General features: G+C 37.6%; 1 protein-coding gene across 1 annotated transcript in view; it reads right to left on the bottom strand.

The window, feature by feature from the left end:
* Sema3d (semaphorin 3D) overlaps positions 1 to 20,566 on the bottom strand; it is a 186,624-nt gene extending 166,058 nt beyond the window's left edge. Inside the window, exon 1 of the mRNA XM_021162841.1 lies at positions 20,053 to 20,566. The gene's annotated coding sequence lies outside the window, so the exon portion shown is untranslated. The remainder of the gene's footprint in view (positions 1 to 20,052) is intronic.
* Between the last annotated feature and the right edge of the window lie 1,649 nt (positions 20,567 to 22,215).

Genomic DNA, 22,215 nt, shown 5'->3' with positions numbered 1-22,215 from the left:
TCATGAACAGCTAAAGTTGAGGCAGCGTGTAAGTGCTACACAAGACACATAAACATAAATAAAATAATGGTAATAAGTTTCCCAACATATGAAGAGGGGAGCATATGATTAAAATCAAGGGTAATTTCCTACTAGAGATGTCATTTTAGCTTGAGTGTGAGACTACATAATATTTCAAGAGACATATGAGATAGGACAAGAGAAAGGAATGATGTAATGGTTTCATAAGGCAAGGATAAGCATGAACAGAGGGCACAGTTATATCTCAGCCCAGCCATGACAAGGCAAGGCGTTTACACTGGATTCTGCCATCACCAGTGTAGGAGCCAATAATGGCAGTGTTGTTCAAATGAGGAAGACAACTTATTAGGTAATTCCTTAAGGATATTGGAAATCACGAACTACCTACCATCTCTTCAACAAAGCCACCATGGTTTCTCATGCTTCACTAACAGATAAGCTCTGAACTCTTTGTTTTAAAATCTCAATTCTCCTGACTTCATTTGTGGTAAATAGTACAACTAGGATTAGCCAACACAAAAGATGATCACATGATCAGGTTTAATTGCTTTCACAGAAGTACCTTCCATGGTTGTTCAGTAGCAAAATATTTTGCATCCCCACATATACATATTTAATATGCATGTAAATATGTACATAAGAGTTCAGTATCATTTTTAGTTTTGTTTAAATTGTGTAATATTTGAGAGATTCTAGTCCCGCAGAATGAAGCATTCCCAATGAAGACAATAGTTCTGAAATCCACTATACCAAATCAGACAGGTCTTCTGATAAATCATGAAAAAGAGTGGGAATTAGCAGACGATTAACATAGCATGTACAAAAGTTAGCAAACAATTATAGTACTAGAAGTAATAATGGAAATGAGGGAAATTAAAAGAAATCTTGCAGAATTTACGGAGAATACAGAGCAAATGAAAGTGGTAAAAATAACAGCTAATATGTAGTGTGACTTACTAGGAAGCAGGCATTATTTTGAAATGTGAACATACTTTGACTCATTTAATACCCCTGGGGTCCTGGTTGTCCAATACTATTATTTCTGTCATTTTCCTAATGTTGAAATGCAGGCATAGTGAGCCATGGCTAGGCGTTCAATGTTGTAAGCTCATAAGTACCAGATGTATGGGAACTGGGGCTGGAGACCCATAGCACCTGTCTTACTTTGTACTAGAGATGACTGACAGGTCTCTATCATTCAGATTACTAGCTATAGAAATAAAGACATCAAAAGGTCACTAAAACAAACAAACAAACAATCAAACAAAACAAATAAATAAAACTCTAGTTCATTCTTGTCATTTTGCTTTTGACATCCTTGGAGGACATAAAATTAAATGAGCAACGATGAACTGGGTGTTTTGTTCAGGAAGTTGTTCTGAGCTCTGCCCTATACAGCAGGCCATACCAAGACTCTGAGTGATGGTGTCAGTTCTGGGATAAGTGTATAGATTTCCAATTGCTTTTTGCAAAATATAGATGAAAGAATGTCTGAAAACCAATACAGATAGATTGTCCTTAGAAAAATATTGACTGGTAAAGGCTGCTTATAAAGCAGCATGGATTTCATAAGAAACATGTGAATCCCAACCTGCCTGATGATTCCAAAGCAGAATGAGATCAGGTCCCAACCCCAGGGTTTTGTAACAACTGCATAGATAGGCCATGAGTAAAAAGTTAAAATAAGCTGAAAGTTTGTGTCTCACATGCCTGAGCCAAAGGCTGTGGCTGGATGGATGAAATTAAGCCAAGAGTCCCTAGAAATATGGAGAATTATCAAAATGTACAAGTGCGATAGTAGAAACACAAAACATTTTGGCAGGAATAAGAGATGATAAAGATAGTACAGGTGGATGAATTATTATAAATTGTCTTCTTTCAATATAATTTACTATAAAGCTATCATACTTATTGACTATCCATAGATTTGTGCATTTGTGAGAATGTGATTTACGTTCACTTTTAAGTTCACTTGGATCATTTTTGTATAATAAAATTACCCTCAAGAAGTACTAAAAACAGTCAAGGCCTCACTTGTAGATATGAAATCAAAACACAACTATAAATAAGAAGAAAGAGTGTGTTTTCCTATCATTTTAGCAGATTTTTAAAAGTTTATCTAAATTTTGGGGGGTTATTATTCCAGGAAGGATGGAATTTCCCTCTACAGGAAAATATCCACAACTGAAAGATATAATGCAATAAATAAGTACATAATTTCAAAGAAAAATAAAAGTGAACACCTGCTTCCTGGCAGGATTATGATGAGCACACTGGGAAATGCATCTTTTGTTTCTATTATTAAAGGTGATCACACCAAGAAAGAATGATATCGCACAGAAGTGTTATTGTTTTCTTTGTTCATGCCCAGATGAGAAATTAAAACCAGCAGCCTTTCAGATAAATTTATACCTCCCACGGACAAAGAGCTACAGTGAACAGACTGAGGATACACCCTGCTAGATTAAATGTGTTGTTTGTTTGTTTATTTGGATGAGGCCATTTATTTGGAAGTAAAGGACAGCTATATTTAAATACTTTGAAAGTGTTCTGTATAATTTTTACCACTCAACAGTAATAAGAGATCAACCAAAATGTAGTGCATTTGAAAACAAAATGAACAAAACAAAAGGGAAAAAACCCTACCTCTGTGATCATACAAACTCTACACATTACTTCATTGTGGGAGAGGGAGTGGATTAATGCAGTTGATCATCTGTTTCTAGACAATGTCATCCTTTCTCCAGGGTACCCAGAAAAACATTCTATAATCAATACAGAATAACAAATATATGTCATTTCAAACCAGACTGTCACTAGTTTAAGTTTCTTAAATGAAGAAAATTCTATAAAATGAATAGGAAATAGCAATATCAATGAGAGTATTCTCACATATGACAGAAAATAAAAGACAAGTTCACACTTGCTCATTTTGTAGAAGAATCTGCCCAAATGTCCTAAGTCATCCAGAGCATCATGGAGGACACTTAAGACACTTATCTGGTGCCAGAAACAGCCAACACTTACAAGTTGTAAGTCTAACCTTTGTGAATCAGTTCCAGTGTCTGAGGGGAAGCCAGACTTGTGCCTGATACACTGGAGCTCACTTCACAGTGGGCGGCACAAACTAGAAATCAGACAATGTCAAAGGCCAAGTGTACAATGGAAAAAGATGACTGTCATCCAGCTTTACTTTCCTGCTATTTAGTATAATTGAACAATTATATTTTATCTGGTACAATAGATCCTGATTCTTTCACACCATATTTTCTTCCCTTAAATATTTATTTAACTCTCAAATAATATCATCACTACCTTCTATCTATAATATAACCCATTAAACCTATAACATATAGTGGTATCTTATATAAGTTATAGTATACATGATCATTTTTAAACACATGGAATCTTATATACTATACAGTATATATAACCATATGTTCTATAAAAATGTACATACAGTTACATTAATTAGAAAACTACATATAATCAATAAATCATGTACCTTTAATTGCACTCAATTTTGTTGTGATTGATCATAGCTAAATATAATTCATGAATGTAACATATGTAAGTTAATTTATGCTTCTTCAAGGTATCACTGACATGTGGGCCTTAGTTCAACCTCACCTAGCTTCAAATTTCAATATCTCCTACAAAACACACCACCTTTCTAAGGTACATGTTGACATCACCAAGGAGGAAAATGTTTGCCCTTTCTAGAAGTAATGAGACTTCAGTTGAAATTTCTACCATGTGACTTCCTAATGTGCACCTCTTAGCACACTGTAGTCAGTGTGTCATAGCTGTGGATCCAAAACTACTCAAGCCGAGGGCTATTCCGCTTTGAATTCTCAGCACTGATCTTAATATAGACAAGTTATCCATTCATGTTGAAGGAAGGAAGGAAGGGAGGGAGGAAGGAAGGAAGAATAGAGGGTGTTGAAAGGGAAGCAGCAGAAAGTCACATCATCACACCCCCAATCCTCTGTGGAATTACAGAATTGGAGTAGACAATTTCTAGGGATGCTTTTTTTTTTAATTATTAAATACAGCAATTGCATTAATCAATTTAGGTGATTTTAAAATCATTATTTCTTAACTATAAGATTTCCTAATATGTATGCTGAAACAGAGAGATTACTAGGCCTACATTCCAGTCATTTCCAGAGTTAGAACTTTAAAAAAGGAACAAGAGAAATGAAGCCTCCAGTGCTCATTCTGACAAAGTTTAACAAAACATGCATTGTTGGAGGAGTTCCAAGAGTTGGGTGTACAGTTCATAAAATAACTTCTGGGGCTCTGTCTTCTGAGGACTAAGTAATTGGCTGTGGCTTTCACAGTTTTGATTCTTTGCCTCCTTTGAGCATCTTTGTCTAGAGTAAAAACTGATCCATGAGAAAGAAAGCAAAATTGCATCATTATAATTATAAAGTATAAAAGCTTACTCTTATGTAAGATACCAGTTGATTCTTTGGAAAAAAAATTAATTAAAATTATACTGCTACCTAAGAGACTTGACTTCTGTAGGTCTAAGACTTCTTGACTGTATCTTATCAAAATTAGAAGAAAAAAAAAAGAAATCTGAAGAATCCATATCATCTTTATATGTTAAAAAACGTACTTCACTGATGTTATTGGCGATGCACACACTTATTTTGACCTCTCACACTCTCTGTGAATTTCTTTCATCTGTAATCATAAAACAACTAGAATTAACGTCTCTTTGAAGTGTTAAAGGGAGCGAGGACGATACTGGAAATGGATCTCTGCTTTAAGACACATGCTTCTTAGAAACACTAAAATTCCATACATAGTAGTTTAACGTTGAAGTGGTTTAGTGCACAGTGCTTAGGTGTGTGCCAATGTCAAAGGTCAGGGTATACATATTCTGGATTGGCATATTGAAAGAGGAGGGGAGGATTTAACTGATTCTTAAAAAGTAGGATGCCAACATCTAAAGATGGAGAAAATGGAACAAATTCCATTCATAACTGGTACTGTGAGCACTGTTGAACCAAAAATTTTATTATAAGAACAAATTTTGGCATTATTTTGCAAATTAAATAAAGGCTAGAGTCATTGGCTACTATTTCTTATCCAACAGTGTGCCAATGATGACAGAGCAAGGAAACGAGCCATCGGGGCAATGAAGCAAACACAGGATTCCTCAAGTCAGACCTACATGCTAGCTGTATATCTCACACCTTCCCTCTGTGTTTTTAATCCTAGGCTATAGATATGCAACAAGAAATGTTACCTTGATCAATATCAATATTTGCTTAATGACTCTGAAACTAACCCATAATCCCAAAATAATTTCATAATCCTCTGAAAAATATGTGATGTTATCCTTTGAACACAAATTCCCCTTCTGAATATTTCTCATTTCCTAAAACACCTTTGGAAAGACAGTTCATCAAATTTCCACTGACTAGTACACCAAAGGATATATGAAATACCACAAAAAAAGAGCAAAATTATTTTTTGAAGAAAATAACAGAAAGGACTCTGAAAAGTCATAAGGTATCACATTTTTATCTGCTAACTAAAAGTTACATATAATACATATAAGTATGTATGTGCATATACATACATAGTCAAAATGAAATTTTCCTATCTAATCTAACAATCTCCTTCCTTTAGCCACAGACTGTCTAAAACTGTAAACCTGGACACAAAGTTTGAGAAGTCCACTTTAGGGATTTTAGTTAGGATTGTACAAAAGACTCCAAAACATTACAGGCTTTTGCTATAGTGCCTGTTTTTGGTTCCTGGTCTAAAGGATCAGACCTAGGGTCCAGATACCAGAACTGAACCTGACCTAAACACCTTTTCCTGAGAGCTAACATTCACAGACTCGGAAGGCATCAGCCATAAAGGATTTTAAGAACGGGAAGTACACATAGTCTTTCCAAGCTATGATGTCTATGAATCATGACAATGAGTGGCACAGCACGATAACTCCAAGGGTGCATTATTGTGGGAGGTACATAGAAACAAGAAAAAACAGGCAGTAAGTTTTAGAGAAAGCAAAGAGGGGCATGGAAAGGGTTGGAAGAGGGAAGAGAAGAGTAAAACTAAACAGTCTTTGAACTGACTTCTTCAGTATTTTTGGTTTATTGTCTATTTTTCATGTAGCTCAGATTAGGCCAAAAATAGCTTTGTTAACAAGGCTGGGCTTTAAACATCCCAATCCTATCCCTCTACTGCACTCATCTCTCAGACATCAGACTCCAATAGTAAGCTATGGGTTCTTCTCTAGAGTCTGCACAACAACCTCCCTGGGTTGGTTTAATTTTCTTGAACCATGCATAGAACTTGAGGTCATACTTACACAGACTGATTTAATGTAAAAGATTATACAAACCAAAGAGAAAGGAAGAAAATGCATGGGTTAGGTATCTTGAAAAGGTCACAAAACATGAACTTGCTTGACACCACCCACCAAGGACCTCCATGTGTTCTGCGATCCACTTGTCCATTCCCTGTTTTCTGGACTTTCTGAGGACTTAATTGCATTTGGTACAATTGTTAACAGACAAAGTAGAGGGACTTAGCATGGTATGTATGTATCTTCTAGTCTCTCTTATCTCCATTCCTTCCCTGTTTCCTCTCTCCTTCTTCCTTTTTCTCTCTCATTCTCGCTCCTTCTCTCAATACTGTTTGCTTGTCAGTTGGTTGGTTGGTTTGTTTAAGACAAGGACATCTGTAGCCCAAGCAGGCATTAAATCTACTATATACCATGTATCAAAATATGGCTTTGAACTACTGATGTTCTTGCTGCCATCTCCTGAGTATAGATTAGAAATATAAACCACCATGCCCACCCCTGTGCCTTTTGATTCTTTTTTGATCTCTCTGCACAGAATTCCTTTTTTCCAAGGTAGAATCCTTACTGAATCAGGAGAGTCTTACAGCTACTATTAGACAAGGCAGGTCAGAAGTGTCTTTATATGCAGAAGGAGACAAGTTTCTATGACTTGAGGTTGAAACAGAGTGTTAACTGTAAATATATACATTAAGGCTCAGTTTATATGTATCATAGCATCATAGTAACTATAGAGCAATATTAAATATTCTTATGAGCAATGTGTGGTGATGGGACCTGTGTTATACTGAAAATATTTAAAAAGAATCCACATCTACCCTATATTTTTTGTAAAACATTTCACTTTTGTGAAACAGTTTCATAAATTATTTATATAATTTATGCTGGTAACCACTCAAAAACAAAAGAGATAATTGTGAGAGCAGACTAGCTGGTAACAGCATAAAGAAAGGCACTCAAAGGTATTTTCCCATAACCATTCAGACCATTATTTAGTTTCACATCCACTTGTTTAGAAGCTCACATGACCTTGCATTTTAATTTTTGGATAATATCACTGATTGACATATTTGCCAATTCTGTTTAGTTTTATACCAGAGAATTGCTACACAAATGATATAACATAGGATAACAACATGCTTTTCCTACTAAAGTCTTTACAAATCTAGAGGGATTTATCTCTGAGCTCTCTCTGATACTGCTTCTTGGCAGATGAGGACTTAACTTTCCTTAGGTAACTTGATTCCATAAAGGAAACATTGAGACTTCCAATAGAGTTCCCTAAATATATAGTAAAAAACAGAAAGCTTCAAGTACTCCATTCATAGGCAGACAACTCAAGTAGGGGTAGTTCCGCACTGGTGTGTGGTCTAGAAATGATCTTGTGTCTGGGCATGAGACTGTTTGATTCTGGGATTATTTCCAGTTTCTCAAGTAAGTGAGCAGTGAATTAGATCATTTTGTTTCCCCTTCACTTTCTTATGAAGTGTACTAAAATAGGATATTTTAGAATGCTATAATAGTAAGGCCATTTAAGAAAAGGTCCCAAGAACAATGCCAGACAAGAAGATGCACAGAAGTAGTAGTCACACCAGTGGATGAATTCTGGGAAATCATGGGATTGAGAGCAGGCACACACTAGTGGGAAAGTGCCCATACATGGGCAAGTTTTTAAAGTAAGCTATTGAACAATTTGTATCTGCATTTGGGAATGGAATACTGCAACAAGGAAGTAGGCAGTGTTACAAACCAAGCAATGGAAAGGAAAACAGCGTAATGTTACAAAAACAGGATGGAAATTAAAACGAAGATGCTTCAGGACACTATGATTTGATGGTTAGTGTCCATAAATAAGCGCTTCTTACGTAACAACATGTATAAAGGCATTTTCATTCCTGTTGGAATAGCCATATTCTATTGTCTATAGAGTGGTCTTCATACTTCTGAGCAAGGAAGAAGCAAGAGCATGGGCAGGAGTTGGAAAAAGAAGGAGGAGAAGGTAGAGGATCAGTTTTGCAATATTATACTGTTATCCAACTGTATACTAGGATTAGCAACCACAAGACTGTATCTTGAATGGTTTCATCAGTTAAAGCAAGAAGGTAGCACATGATGTAGAGGAAATGGAAAAATATATAAATGTGTAATAGGCATAGCCTGTGTAAGACAAGTCAAGGTTATACAGGAATTATAATGTATCAAATAACATTTTGTTTGTCTGTACAAATTATTTCTGAAAATTTTACTATGAGGTTAGTATGGTCTATTAACTGAAACAAATGGAGAAATAGACAAGTCATGTGACAATGTGAATGACATAGCTAGAAAATGAACTCAGATTGTATTTTCTCACAACTCATCATCTAAACCATTCTACATTTTCCCCAAGGCTTCAAAACCCAGTTCAACATTACACTAATCATAGACCCAAAAGCTTTCACTTCTAAAACTAAGTTGTTCCTTTTACAAGGAAAATGTTAAGTACTAAAGACTAATTTCAGATGATGAGTTAACGTTTGTGGTGCTTTTGTGAAAGATTTGGGACCCCAAATAATCCAGCGCGAGGAAGAAACTCTGGACATAGCCTCTTCATAACTCACAGTAGAGGTTAAGGTAAAAGAAGGCACAATTAAAGAATAGGCATAGAACTACTTTTCTGGGAGCTGAGCAATGTACTGATCTATAGATTTAACATTTGGAGCACTTTTGTTTCATATTTATTTAGGAGAATAATAGTAGTATGCTATCCTCTGAATCCATGATTATGTAGCCTCAGGTTCCAGGATTGGCCTCACTAACAAAGCATTTATAAATTCCTTCACATAGAGTGGACCTTAAATCTAATTGTTAAAAATGGTTGGTTAATCTCTCTACAATTATGTCACTGGTGGGTGGCTGTATCTTGTAGGTAGGTTGCTATTTTAGATAACAGTTCATAGCTGGATTTGATTTCTGGTTACTTTTCTGATCTTTTACTTTATAGAGCACCTTCTAGCACTATGAACACTAGACAGTATTGGTGAAGCTTTAAGTTGAGTGTCAGGTAGATTTGTCTATGTTCTGTGTCCTATGTATGTCGTGTCTTCAGCAATAGGGTCTTACTATCTAGTTCTAGAGTGTAATAAACAACATTGTGAGTCATCAGCAATGTTTGGGAAGTCTATGGGACTGAATTTGGCTGAAGAGTCAAAAAGATGTAACCTATTTGCTGGATTTGATAGAGAAGTTTGACTTGGTCCATAGTAGTGGATATCTACCTAAAGACATAAGCTATGATTTTCATTTTATTCAATTAGTGACTCTCACACAGTGCCCAATATATTGCACACATTCACTCAATAAATATTTCTTAATGATAAGAGTTCAAGAAAGATGGGCTGCAAAAGTATAAAATACATGGGAAATATATGTGTGGGATAAGCTTTGTGATGAAGTACTATATTGTAAACTAAGCTTTGTGATGCATTTCATACTCAAACAGTCATAAAATGAAAAAAAGGAAAAGGGAGTAGATTACAAATGGACCACTTATGAATAAGTGAGTCTTGTGAGTCTTTCATGTCCATGTGATGGGAAATCCTGCCAGGATGATGGAGGGAGAATATAAAATAAGCCACTATTGTGTGCTTATCTAGAGGAGTTAGTCTATTATTTTGGAAGAAGTGAAAGGGTATAACTATCTTCTGAAAAGGCAAATAAGTGTTAAGTGAAAATTACTTCTTCAGACAAGATGATTTTGAATATGAGTGGACATAAGTTCAGGGTCAGCATGGAAGAAGCATGGAAGTTGAGGGCAGGGATCAGTGCTGGCAACAAAAGAAGACAAAAATCATTCCAAGTGGAAAGAGAATCAACTGCAGCAAAAGTTTCATTGGAAAAATTACAAGCATCCTAGGCTTAAGTGTTTGGCCCAAGTGGCTGACATTGGCTAGTTTTGTTTATTGACTTGGAAAATGTACAAGACTGTGTTTGCTCATCCTGATACTTATCAAAATGCACACATGTAAGTAGGCATTCTTTATATATATAAATAACTTGTATAACAGACACTGATGGTAGCTCAACATCTTCATTTCTTACAACTGGAAATTACAGAGGATTATAGATACTTGAACATATTGTTGGTTGCCATGGCATCATGAATCTGTGATTACTAATAACTAGGGGAGAGGAAACCTGAATACAGTTGTTATTTTAATAACTCTGGAGTGAAAGTGAACAGGATATGAAATGACTGTTCATTATAACTTCTAGAATATGAATAAAATTATGAATTTCTAAAATATGAAAAGAAGTGTGTTGATAGGAATGCAACTAAAGGCTTTCAAACAATTGGGATACACAGCCTAGGTGGAGGGTGGAGTAAGCAAACCCATAGTGTGTTAGCCCAAGCTCTCTGGAAGTTTATTGAGTGCACATGTGTAAGCAGAACATTCCTTTTCTACGCAAGTTATTCCTGCCAAAATCCTGCCCTTTTTAAAACCTGAACAATGAATGTTCTCTGCCAAACCTCATCACAGAGAAGTCTAAGACAACAATCCCCACAGCTCTGCAAAATATGAATTGAGCCAAGAAAGGGAGATGTTATTTGCTCATCTGTATGTCTGGCATCGATGCTTTTGAACAGCTACTTTACAGGTGATAACAGCCCTAACTTCAAACGGAACACAAGCTTTTTGATTTGAGTTAAGTTTAAAATGTAAATTAAGTGTATTATATTCTTTTATCATGAATGCAGATAGTTTTGCATGCAGAAACCTGTCTACTTTTACTATTTACCTGCATGGAAAGCAATAAATAAGCTCTGAGTAGGTTATAAATGGAAATCTAACAAAAGGCAAGTATAGAAGGTCAAATGTCAAAGGAGATAATATTTGAAATTATTGTTTTCATTAATAAGAATATTTTTATCATAATAACTGGGTTACAATTTAGTTCAGAAGCCATCAATTACTTAAGCATATGTTGATAGGAGATAAGAGAAATGACATAATGATTTATGCAAAATACAAATTGAACATGTCTCCATTATTGAAATTAAATAAGCAAGAAACTTTCATCAGAATACTATATTGTTTCATTCCTCTTTTTGACTGAAGTAAATTATCATAGGTCAGACCACTTTCGTTTGGTTGTTTTTTGGATACACAGTATCATGAGCCTAACTGACCTTGAATTCACAATATAGCCAAGGTTAGCCTTGATTTTCTAATCCTCCTGCGTACAGGTGCTATGTGCTAGGGTTCCAGAAATGATTACATTTTATGAAAGTTCTCTCTCTCTCTCTCTGTCTCTCTGTCTCTCTGTCTCTCTGTCTCTCTTTCTCTGTGTGTGTCTCTGTCTCTGTCTCTCTCTGTCTCTCTCTGTCTCTCTCTGTCTCTCTCTGTCTCTCTCTGTCTCTCTCTGTCTCTCTCTGTCTCTGCAATGGGGAAGTCCTGAATCCAAGATTCCACTGAGAATCCAAAGCATATTAGTCTTTTGGATGTCCCTCTTTTTCACAAGTTTTATCATCCAGGGAATATGGTGGCTGTCACCAAATGTAGGTGCATTAGTCATGTCTCTAGCAAACAAGTCAACAGACTCTTCCCAAAAAGTTCTTGTGTATGACTCATGTGAACTAAAAACAGAAGTTGGGGATTGGGGGAAGAAATACTAAATTTTCAATAATTGCCTTAGTTGAACACAAGTTCAATAGAGAGCGTAAAGCAAGCCATCACTAAACAATTCTGCATATATGGTAACAGCAAAGAACAAATGGGAAAACAGCAGAAAATAGAAAATGACAGCACTTTGGCTCAGCTGTAAAGAAAGCTTCTTGAAAATCAATGATCCAGGTTTGTGTTTGTTTGTTGTTATTCATTTGCTTGCTTAGTGATTCTAGCAGTTGAATCTATGGCCTCACACAAGTGGTTTGCATTTTTGAAACAAGGTCCTGTTAATACCTTGCCCAGGCCAGCCTCAAGATTGGCCAGCCTCCTTCCATGACCTTTCAACTGGCTGAGATTACAGGTATATGCCACCATATTTGACAAATGTATTTGAAAACACAGCCAATTCTTCAAAAGACACACATTAAAACAAAACTTAAAGCAACAACAAAAAAGTGAATGTATCAAATGTAGACAAAACATTGAGAGAAATGGTGAAATTTTATATATGAGTCTCTCTGGAGAAAGAAATAAAGAAAAAAAGAATACTTATATTTAGAGGTACATGTGTTAATGTGTACATGCATGTAGATATGCGGAATGTATAATGTTTATAAGATTTGCAAATGTATAAAAATATATATGTAATGCACATATGTATTTTGAATAATAAACATATTTGATCCAGTGGAAGGTGGCAGCCCTCTTTTTTTGTCCCCTCTTCATTGTTATGAATACAAATACATCTTTGATTCTGGAAAGTTTTATGGAAAGGAAATCCCGAAAAATTCTTTAACATTAACATAATCATGCCATAGTTAATAATCTGTAAAGTATTTGACAAGGTGCATTCCCTGAAGTTGAAAGAAGGAAACCAAAGAATATAAGTATTTATACAGTCACTTTGGTAACAATTTTGAATGGCCAAGCTTTATCTAGAATTAAAGACATCTGGCAATGATGATAGATCTTAGCAATGTCAGTAAGCAGTAGAGATACAGAGAGAAACATGCCTTAAAACATATAAGATTAATTCATTGATTGCTAATATAAAGCATTATTTCTATGACAAACAACAATAAGTGAGTTATAAGATTTTGGTAATTTGGCATTTAATATTGCTTTGAAAAAGAAGTAATTATAAGGATAGCTAATTCACAGTATTAGTTTTTATAATGATCAAGTTTATTTATCTTTATTATTAACAGAAGAAACTAGAGCCATTAATAGTGCCCTCTCAATTAGAGAAAGAAATCAAGCATTCAGTTAAATGATCTTGGAGCTTGAGAGATGGCTCAGCCATTAAGAGTACTTGATGCTCTTGAGTTCTGATTTTTAATTTCCAGGGCCCACGTGGCAGTTTCCAACCATATGTAACTGTGGGTGTTTGATGCTTTCCCCTGACCTCGTTGGCACACACATATGGCACCAGGATTGGCATACATACAGGAAAAATTCTCATACACATACATATAACATGCATAGCAAATGAATGAATGCATGCATGAATGAATAACTAAATAAACAAATAAAACTTTTAAACCTGTTGGTCAGAAAATGGTTCACCTTTAGTATGCCTTTTTAGTATATGCTATAATCATGGTTCTATAGAATTTTAGATTTCTAGAAACACTCAGAAGGTAGAGCAATTCCTCTACAACCCACCCAAGTTTTCTGCATTCTCTACATTGTACACTGGCTCTTCTACATTTTGCTTCCTGTCACTTTTTCATTTTGAATTGATGGTTCTGAAACATTTCTGCAATGAAAATTGTGTAAAGAAGAATTTTAGAAGCCTTCTAAAACTATACATGTTATTTCAACAAGAAAACCTGAATTAGTATAAATTTTTCTCATCTAAAAGTTATTATTACAATTACAGGAGAAATTGGAGCCCCAACTATCTTTGAAATAAAGTATATTGTTCCTACATATAAAAGTGCTGTCCTTAATAAGAATATTATTTCTTTAAAAGCTTTAATGCCTATTAGAACACATATTAGTTCCATAGATTAATTACTGTATATATGAGTAATAAATATCTCCTGGGAAAAACAATAATAAGTATCAAACTTCATAATACCTGAATTTAATACTTATAGACTAATTTTTATAAGGATAAAAAAGAAAGAAAAACCTTAAGCTAGTTTTATACATGATATATGACATAAAATTTAGATTATGTAGATTTATTTTGAGATCAATCCATCATTACCCATGGATCCAGCTATGCCTTTTTAATATTTGAGAATTTCATTCATGAGTACTCTACTTTCATTATTTCTACCTTTTCGCTCCCCTGTTCCAGCTCCCACTTCCTCTGCACCATCTCACACACATGACTTAATTATTCTTAAACATGTATACACAAATGCCCACAGTCACATATACAACTCACTGAGTCAGTTACTGCTGCTTGTAGGCATATGTATTCAGGGATGACGACTTGGGTTGGGTAACTCACCAGGGAACTTTCAAACTTTGAGAAAATATATTCTCCTTTTATCAGCAGTCAGTGATTACCTGTAGTTCTTCATCAAAGAGTGGGGACACAGGAAATATCCCCAGGCTATGTTGGCATGTCAGTTGTATTGTCATCATGCAGGTCTTGTTTAGGCAACCATATTTTTGAGATTGTGTGGGTACAGCTTTCAAGGGACTATTTTAAAATGAACTTAGTAGGATGCTTTTCGCTGAGTCTCATTTTTAATGTTTCATACATGCTAAAGATAAATTATTTCCTATATTATTTCTCAGTTTTTAATTTATTAAGTCCAGACAATATCTTACTGGGAAAGGTTCTATTGTAACTTCTCCTATGCAGTACAGTTGAAGTTACAGGTACTTAGCTTACTTACTTAAATGGCAGTTGGAAAGGTCATCCGCATGAGAAGAACACCATAACCCTTGCAGTCATTTTAAAGTATTTAAGAGACTAAAGAGAAGGGATGGTAAAGTGTATGACTCAATCATGAAACAAAAAATATCAATCTCCTAATGGTAAGTTCTCAATGCCATTTTCATATATATTAATACTACATTATTTACCACACAAGTAATCTTACTGTATTTTAAGAACCTGAATAATTTAGTGTTGTTTGTCTGTTTGGTGTATGTATTCGCCTGTGCATGCAAATGTGTGTGCTTTATTGACTTGCTACATTAGGAAGCATAGTTCCACTCAGATTAATTTTGGTTAACTAAGATAACATTTCCACTTTCCTTGGATTTGCCTGTGAAAATGTTACACGGCATTAGTTATTGAAATATTTGGTTTTAAAGTTAGTAGGCTAAATCTCTCCAGAAGTAGCAAGGGGTGTAAAGGAAGTTGCTTCTTTTTTTCCAAAGCAGAAGGTGACACAAAAGATGGTTCCTGCGGGAAGATTCAGATTCATCCATGTAAGACTGGTCAGTGAGTCACTTCACACTTTGCTTTACTCATTCCTGTCAGATTAAGGCTTGTATGCATCTCTTATGAAGTGCTGCATTTGAGTGAGCACGCTGAATGCATTTACTAATAGAAGATTAGTAACCTGCTTGAAAATTCCCTGGTTCACTGCTATTAAAATGCTACAACGTAAAATGCATAATCAAATAATGATAGTGACAGATCAGAATAATTAAGAAGAGCTGCACATTTTAATATATACACAGTCTTTTATTATCAGAATTCAATATAACTTAAAAGTGTTGTAGCTGCTTATATTTTTTATTTACAACAATTTGTTTTGTTTTGTTTTGGTTGGGTTTGGTTTTTCTTTTTTTTCAAGACAGGGTTTCTCTGTGTAGCCCTGGCTATCCTGGAACTCACTTTGTAGACCAGGCTGGCCCTGAACTCAGAAATTTGCCTGCCTCTGCCTCCCAAGTGCTGGGATTAAAGGTGGGTGCCACCATCGCCTGGCTTATTTACAACAAATCTATTTTACTGTCTTTTTTTCTCAGTGTTTGGTTGATTACAATTTAAACTAATATGTCCACAGATGACATTGTTTAAATTCTTCCTGATTATGTTCTTGCAAAAATATCCAAGTATTTGGTAACTTTTGTAGTACAAAAAAAAATTCTTTTCTTATGTGCCCTTCCTATATGATAATTATATACCTTTTTATCACTAAACTCTTAGCTTCTAAACACTTTTTTTGGTGTGAAAGTGTAATTTCAGATATGAGAAAATATCTCACTATAATCAAGAAAATAAATTCTGAACCTAGTCATTAAATGTGTTATTTTGTGAATATTATAGATATTTAAAATACCATTAATAGATTAATTGGATTTCAATAGTTTGTGGTATATGCTCTGTACTGTATTAACTAAATGTATTAAAAGATGAGAGAAGATAAATTATTACCCTTCAGATTCTTAGTCTAGTCAGTAATTAGAACCACCACATACAGAAAAACTATTGAATTATCTCACTATAATAGGAATGGAACTTCAAAGACACAAAGGTAAGGGAGGATTTGGCCACAATTTCCTAGAGGAAGGGAAGTTTTAAAAACCCAAATTGTGAGATATGCACAACTGTGGCCACCAAATACTGCCAAGTGTCAATCATCATGTTTATTATTGCTCCATATTCCCTAACTGCAAATTCTTACTTTGTTTTCATCTCAAGGCTTGTGATATGGAAGAATCAAATACCTTTAAACCTTACTTTGGTACTTTATGTCGCTCCATGTATTTATAGTGATAATAAAATATTACCAAAACAGATCTTTTGCTACTCTTGTTTATTAAATAAAGTATTACATTAGAAGTATTATTTTCAAAGAATGTGTCATTAAAGTATTAAGCCTTAAAATGGAGGAGCAAATTTTAGTCAACTTCTGTTTACCCTAAAATAATGGAGTTGTTTTAAACAAGCTAAGATATACTACTCCTACTACCGGCAAGAGTGGTCCATTGAAATAAGACAGTCCCCATCCATAAGAACGTGGCAGAACCTTAGCCCAGCGATTCTAAAGGAATTGCTAGGCCATGGAATGTCGCTAGTCTAGAAGTTATCTACTGCAGCACCTGGTAATTTCTGCAAACTCTATGACAGTTAATATGCCATGTCCATGCAATGAATCATATGAAAGATAAAATCTACATTAATTTTACTTCAAGTACAATTGGAGCATGCCCCTATATGGAAGAGAAGATAGGAGAATAGTGAAGCTTGCAGGTGACTCCGGTTCAAACCTGTGGCAGAGAAGCTTGCTTGGCTTTGTCATTGATAATACTGGTGACTTTCCCTGAGAATAAAAGTAATCACCACTCTGACACAAGCGCCCTGCACACAAAGTAAAGGACCTGTAACAACAACAACAACAATAATAATAATGATATTTAATAATACAATCAGTTTATCTCTGTGCAACTTCCCCCTCCAAACCATACAAGCTCACTAGGTAAATTTGCTTATGAAAGCAGTTCTGTACATGGGGAAGGAAAATGGCAGTAAATATTTTTCTATCATTTCACCTAGAATTTCTACTCATCTTAAATAGTTTCTAGAGACTCTCAAGACATTTGTATTGACAGACATTTTTTTTCATAAGACTTCTCCCGCAGGAAGCTGAATGAATGTCCCTGGAGTTGAACCTTTATTCTTTCCAAGGAGCAGGAGACCTTGTGAAGGCAGCACAGTGGTGTCAAATGTAAAGGCTTCCATGTGTAGGTCCTGGGACAGAGGACACCTTCATCAAAACAGGTGTTCTCAGCATCAGAGTTGCAGGTGAATAAGGATACCTTTTTTGTTTAATAGCACCATTGAAGCCACTGTAATTTCTAAAATATTCTGTGTGTGTATCTTTTATATAAATTTTATAGGTCTAGAGATGACTTATGCTGTCTTCAACCAACCTATTTAATGCTCTTGACATATAAATGGTTGCTAATAGAGGTCTTCAAAAAGTTCCCTTACAGTCATGGGAAGCTATCCTAGGTTCCTGAAAGAGGTCAACCCACACCCTAATAAATGAGCCCCTGTAGCAGCCCTACCCCTTACAACATATATTTGTTCGCACACATCAAGACCATGTTGGCTCATTATTGTTGCTTCTAAAATGAACAGAGTGGGGGTTTAGTATATTCTCCTATCAATGTAATTTTTAAGAATTATGATTAGTTACAAGTGACATAAAAGCCAAATGGAACAATACTAATTTCTCCTTTTTAATCATCCAGAGAACATTTACACAATTCCAAGAGTATTAAAACACTATACAAAGCACAAGGACACAATGGGTGTTTGATAAATGTCACTTCCCTTCTCCAGCAATTTTCCATTTCATAAGTGGGTAAATTCCATGTGAAAATTTGGCAGTCTGAATCGGTACCATTTAATTATCTCTCAACTCCCTCCTGAGCCTCACCTTATCTCATCACACATCACTTCCTGGCCTTTCTTTTTAAGGGCCAAGGTCTGTTCCCATCTCCTGACCTGACCTGTCACTGGCCAGGACTCCAAAACTACAGGAGGCTAAAGCAACTGATGGGTGTGGACGATCACTCCCAGTTTTGATCTTTCCTGCTCATCTTCTGGCTTTAGAAAAAGAGGGAGGGCTGAAGGCTTCCACAGAGTGATGACAGAAACCTCCCTCCCTTCCTTACCCTTCACATTTTTCTTTCCACATGCCAAACGAAGAAGACACTGATTGCCCTTGCCATGCTTTTACACAAAAGCAGCAAGGATACACAGGAGTAGGGGGCTCTTATCATCTCCTTTATGCACATGTAATCGCTTTTCTCCCAGTTGATTTCTCCACCTTCCCAATGCTTGTGCACATATTAAAGAGTTTTGCCCCACCCCCTACCCCCCGGAACTTGAGAGTTTAGGTCCTTTCCCATTCCTGGTATTTACTGTTCTTTTTCTGGTCCAAATAGGAGTTCCCGGTTAGAGAGGCATGTGATGTAAAGGGTTTGGGTGGAGAAAGAAGAGTCCACAGTCCACGTAGGGATACTGCATTTTATTAGAGACTGACACTAAACGGTAAAAAGTTTGCCAATTTAATTCCGACATCCTTAATACCTAATGCCTGAGGTCAGCGTCCCAGATGCCAGGGCTATCTACAATCCAGTCCCCCACATTCCAGATAGCCCTGTCACAATACAGGGATGTCTCCTCCTCCTGTCTAGTCCCTCCTAGCACTGAGACTTAAGCAAAGCCGTGAGGTTGAGCACAAGTCACCAGGAAGGGAATAACAGTTCCGAGAACAGCTCTTCTGAGGCTGCCAGGGCAGTTAGCGACCATGAGCAAGAGGGACAGTCGACAGCGTCCTTGGGGTCAAGTGCCCAGTGGGGCTCACGTCTGGGGCCACAGAGGCTTCCCTAGCCCCAGAACACTTAAACACAACTTCACTTTACAGACAACAAGCTCCAAGGCTAGTGTCTGACTTCAGATCCTCCCACCCCACCCACCCGTCCGCCCCAGCCCGCCCCAGCAAGAAGGATGCGCATTTCCATGCGAGCGCCAGTCACAATTCCTTTGCAAGAAAAAAGGGACATCGTACCTCAATTTCCCACAATCAAAACAACAACTTCAATCTCCCTACTGTGTCCCCAGCCCAAGTAGAAAAGGGGCAAGCTGGGCGCAGTTGCCCTTTCCTTAATTCACCCGGGACCTCACTACCATCGCGGCTCCAAATGAACCTGTAATTGGGAGTCTGGAAGTATGTCCTTAAAGTCCCTTGGCTATCCAGACTAGGGAGGGGTCTAGAAAGCTGGCATCCAGGGAGAGAACAGAGTTCTTGAGCAGGGCGCCCCAGGAAGCAAACTTTTGGCGGCGCAGGCTGGCGGGACTTCGAAATGAGATTCTGAAACATAGTGACGAGGTGGCACTGCGCCCCAGTTGTCGCACAATCTCCGGAGCAGAGCTCAATCTCCACCCGGGTCTCAGCATCCCGTGCGCTCTCCAGCGCCTTCTCAGACTCGGCACAGGTCCCCAACACCCCAGTCTCTATGGATTATCACTTGGGATCCACAGTGACCCCCGCATCCCTGCTTAACTTTAAGTCGCTAGAGCACCCTCCCATGGAATAGCAGGTGATCCGAACACAGTCTTACCTTCCTGCTAGCAACTCTTGTCGCTTTTCCTTTCCTTACGTGGCAGGCTCAGGAGAGAGGAAAGGACAGCCGAAGGAAGCCAAGAGGATGGCGACCGTGGGCACAGGCGCGAGTTCTTCGGAGCGACAGCCCGGGCTGAACCCCGGAGCACAGGCGGCCCTGGCAGAGCAATGAGGCCGCGGCTACGGCCAGGCGGGAAGGCAGGGGGCGCTCCTGTCCCCCCCGAGCGCAGCGCCTCTCTCTCGGACAGCGACCCACCAGTTGGCGCTTAGGCCAGCGAGCGTGGTGAGGAAAGGCACGCTCCAAGCAGGAGGGCGGCTTTTAAGTTTGTGGTGTGACCGCAGCAGCTGTCCTGGGAGAGACTCCGTCTTTCTAAAAAGGGGATGCTCAAAACGCCAGGGATTACCTCTCCCTTCAATCTCCTCCCCCAGCTCCCAGCCCCTTCTGATGTGCTGGCAATCCCTCAGAGGGAGCAAACCTTCCCTGTCTCAGCCGCGCTGTCCAGGGTGGGTTTGGAGGTAGTTCCGGCCGGATCTATGAGTGTTTTGTGTTTAGGGGAGGATGAGGTATCTGTCCATCAGTAAAAACAGCCTGTGACGTCTTCGTCTGGGCCTGGGTAATTTAGGAACCTGTGTATTCCCTTCACTTTCACAAAGTACTCTAAGGACCTCAGACAGGAGCAATTGCCACTTAAAAATTCCAATTGCCTTGGAAGAGTACAGGTGTTTCTTTGTAAAACTTTGGCCTGCAGTTAGCTAGCCTGAAGGGTTGAGCAGCAGGATCAGGAATTAGTCCTCCTCAGTGACTGACAACCCTGAAGGTCCAGGTGGAAGCATTGAAACATAGAGTCTTCACCTGGCCTGAGATGGGGGTGATCTCTCTCTCTCTCTCTCTCTCTCTCTCTCACACACACACACACACACACACACACACACACACACACATGAGCACAAACTCCGGGCATATTTTGTGGAAAGGAATATTCCCCAGTTTGGAGGGGAGATCCAAAGAAAATCCTGTATAAATAGCTTACTTTGATGAATGTCTCAAAATTCACAGGCTAATGTAGAGCCATCCATAAAGACAAAGAAAGGACCTGTACAATCAAGTCTTGTAGATAGCACCATGGCAAATTCTACTGCTAATCATAACCTAGGTTGCCACACAAAACTCTCTTGAATTGCTCCCATAGAAACCAAACAGTGGGGGGGGGGTAGGGTCCTGAGTGTGTGATGAACCCAGGAGCTTCAAGGTTCCCATGCAACGTTCAAAAATGACAGCAGATCTGTCTGGTAGTTGGGGGTGGTCAGGAGACAAGGGTAAAATGATGGAAGAACTGAAGGGCATGAAAGAAACACTTAATTCATCAGCCTCCTTCCAGTCCAGAAAACAGGGAACCACAGAAGCTGAGTCACTTCACATGGTAGGTGGCTGGTGGTAGAGTCATCCTAATGAGGGGCTTAAGTTTCCTGACTCTGACCAAGGTTCTTTACTGTGTCCCATGCTGCCGATCTCTATAACGTTGATTCTGCCTGTCACCAACCAACCCCATAATTTTTCTCTTTGCACATAGGAAAACTGAAATCTTCACAGACTACCTCAACCCATAGCAACTTCTTCCTGAATTGTCCTTGTCAGTGTGCTGTTCTTTCATAATTGACCATAATTTTAGTGTGTTTGGCATTAGCCTCTAGTTTTGTATTGTTTTATTTGCTCACATTATTAACTATTCATCAACAATTCAAACTACATGTAGGGACCCAATACCTCTTTTTAACTCCCACAGCAGAGCTTTGTGCTTTTTCACAGGGAGGATTCGTGGTGAGGAGTTCTCTACTTTAAAGAGTTATTCATTAATTCTTGAATATTTTCTCAGTTTATTAGCTAGAATATGATGGTTAGCTAGAATTGCTGTTAACTCTTGATTTCTCCCCCCATTTCTCCCTCATGTCTAAACCGTGCAGCTTAGTATCCTTACTAAAGGACACTTCCTCATTGCTACCATTTCAACTTTCCACAAAGCCCCTACAAGCATTAATCATTCCCTCCTGTTTTCCTAAAGCACTCTGATTTCAGTATTATTAGAAACCCTTTTCATGTTATATCATAATTAGTTAGGCATGTGCCTGCATGCAATATAACATGCTGGTTGTTTGTGTGTTT

This window comes from Mus caroli, chromosome 5 (genome assembly GCF_900094665.2).
Source record: "Mus caroli chromosome 5, CAROLI_EIJ_v1.1, whole genome shotgun sequence".
Classification (NCBI taxonomy): domain Eukaryota; kingdom Metazoa; phylum Chordata; class Mammalia; order Rodentia; family Muridae; genus Mus; species Mus caroli.
Note: the sequence above shows the minus strand (reverse complement) of the source record. Positions and strands in the feature narration are given on the sequence as shown.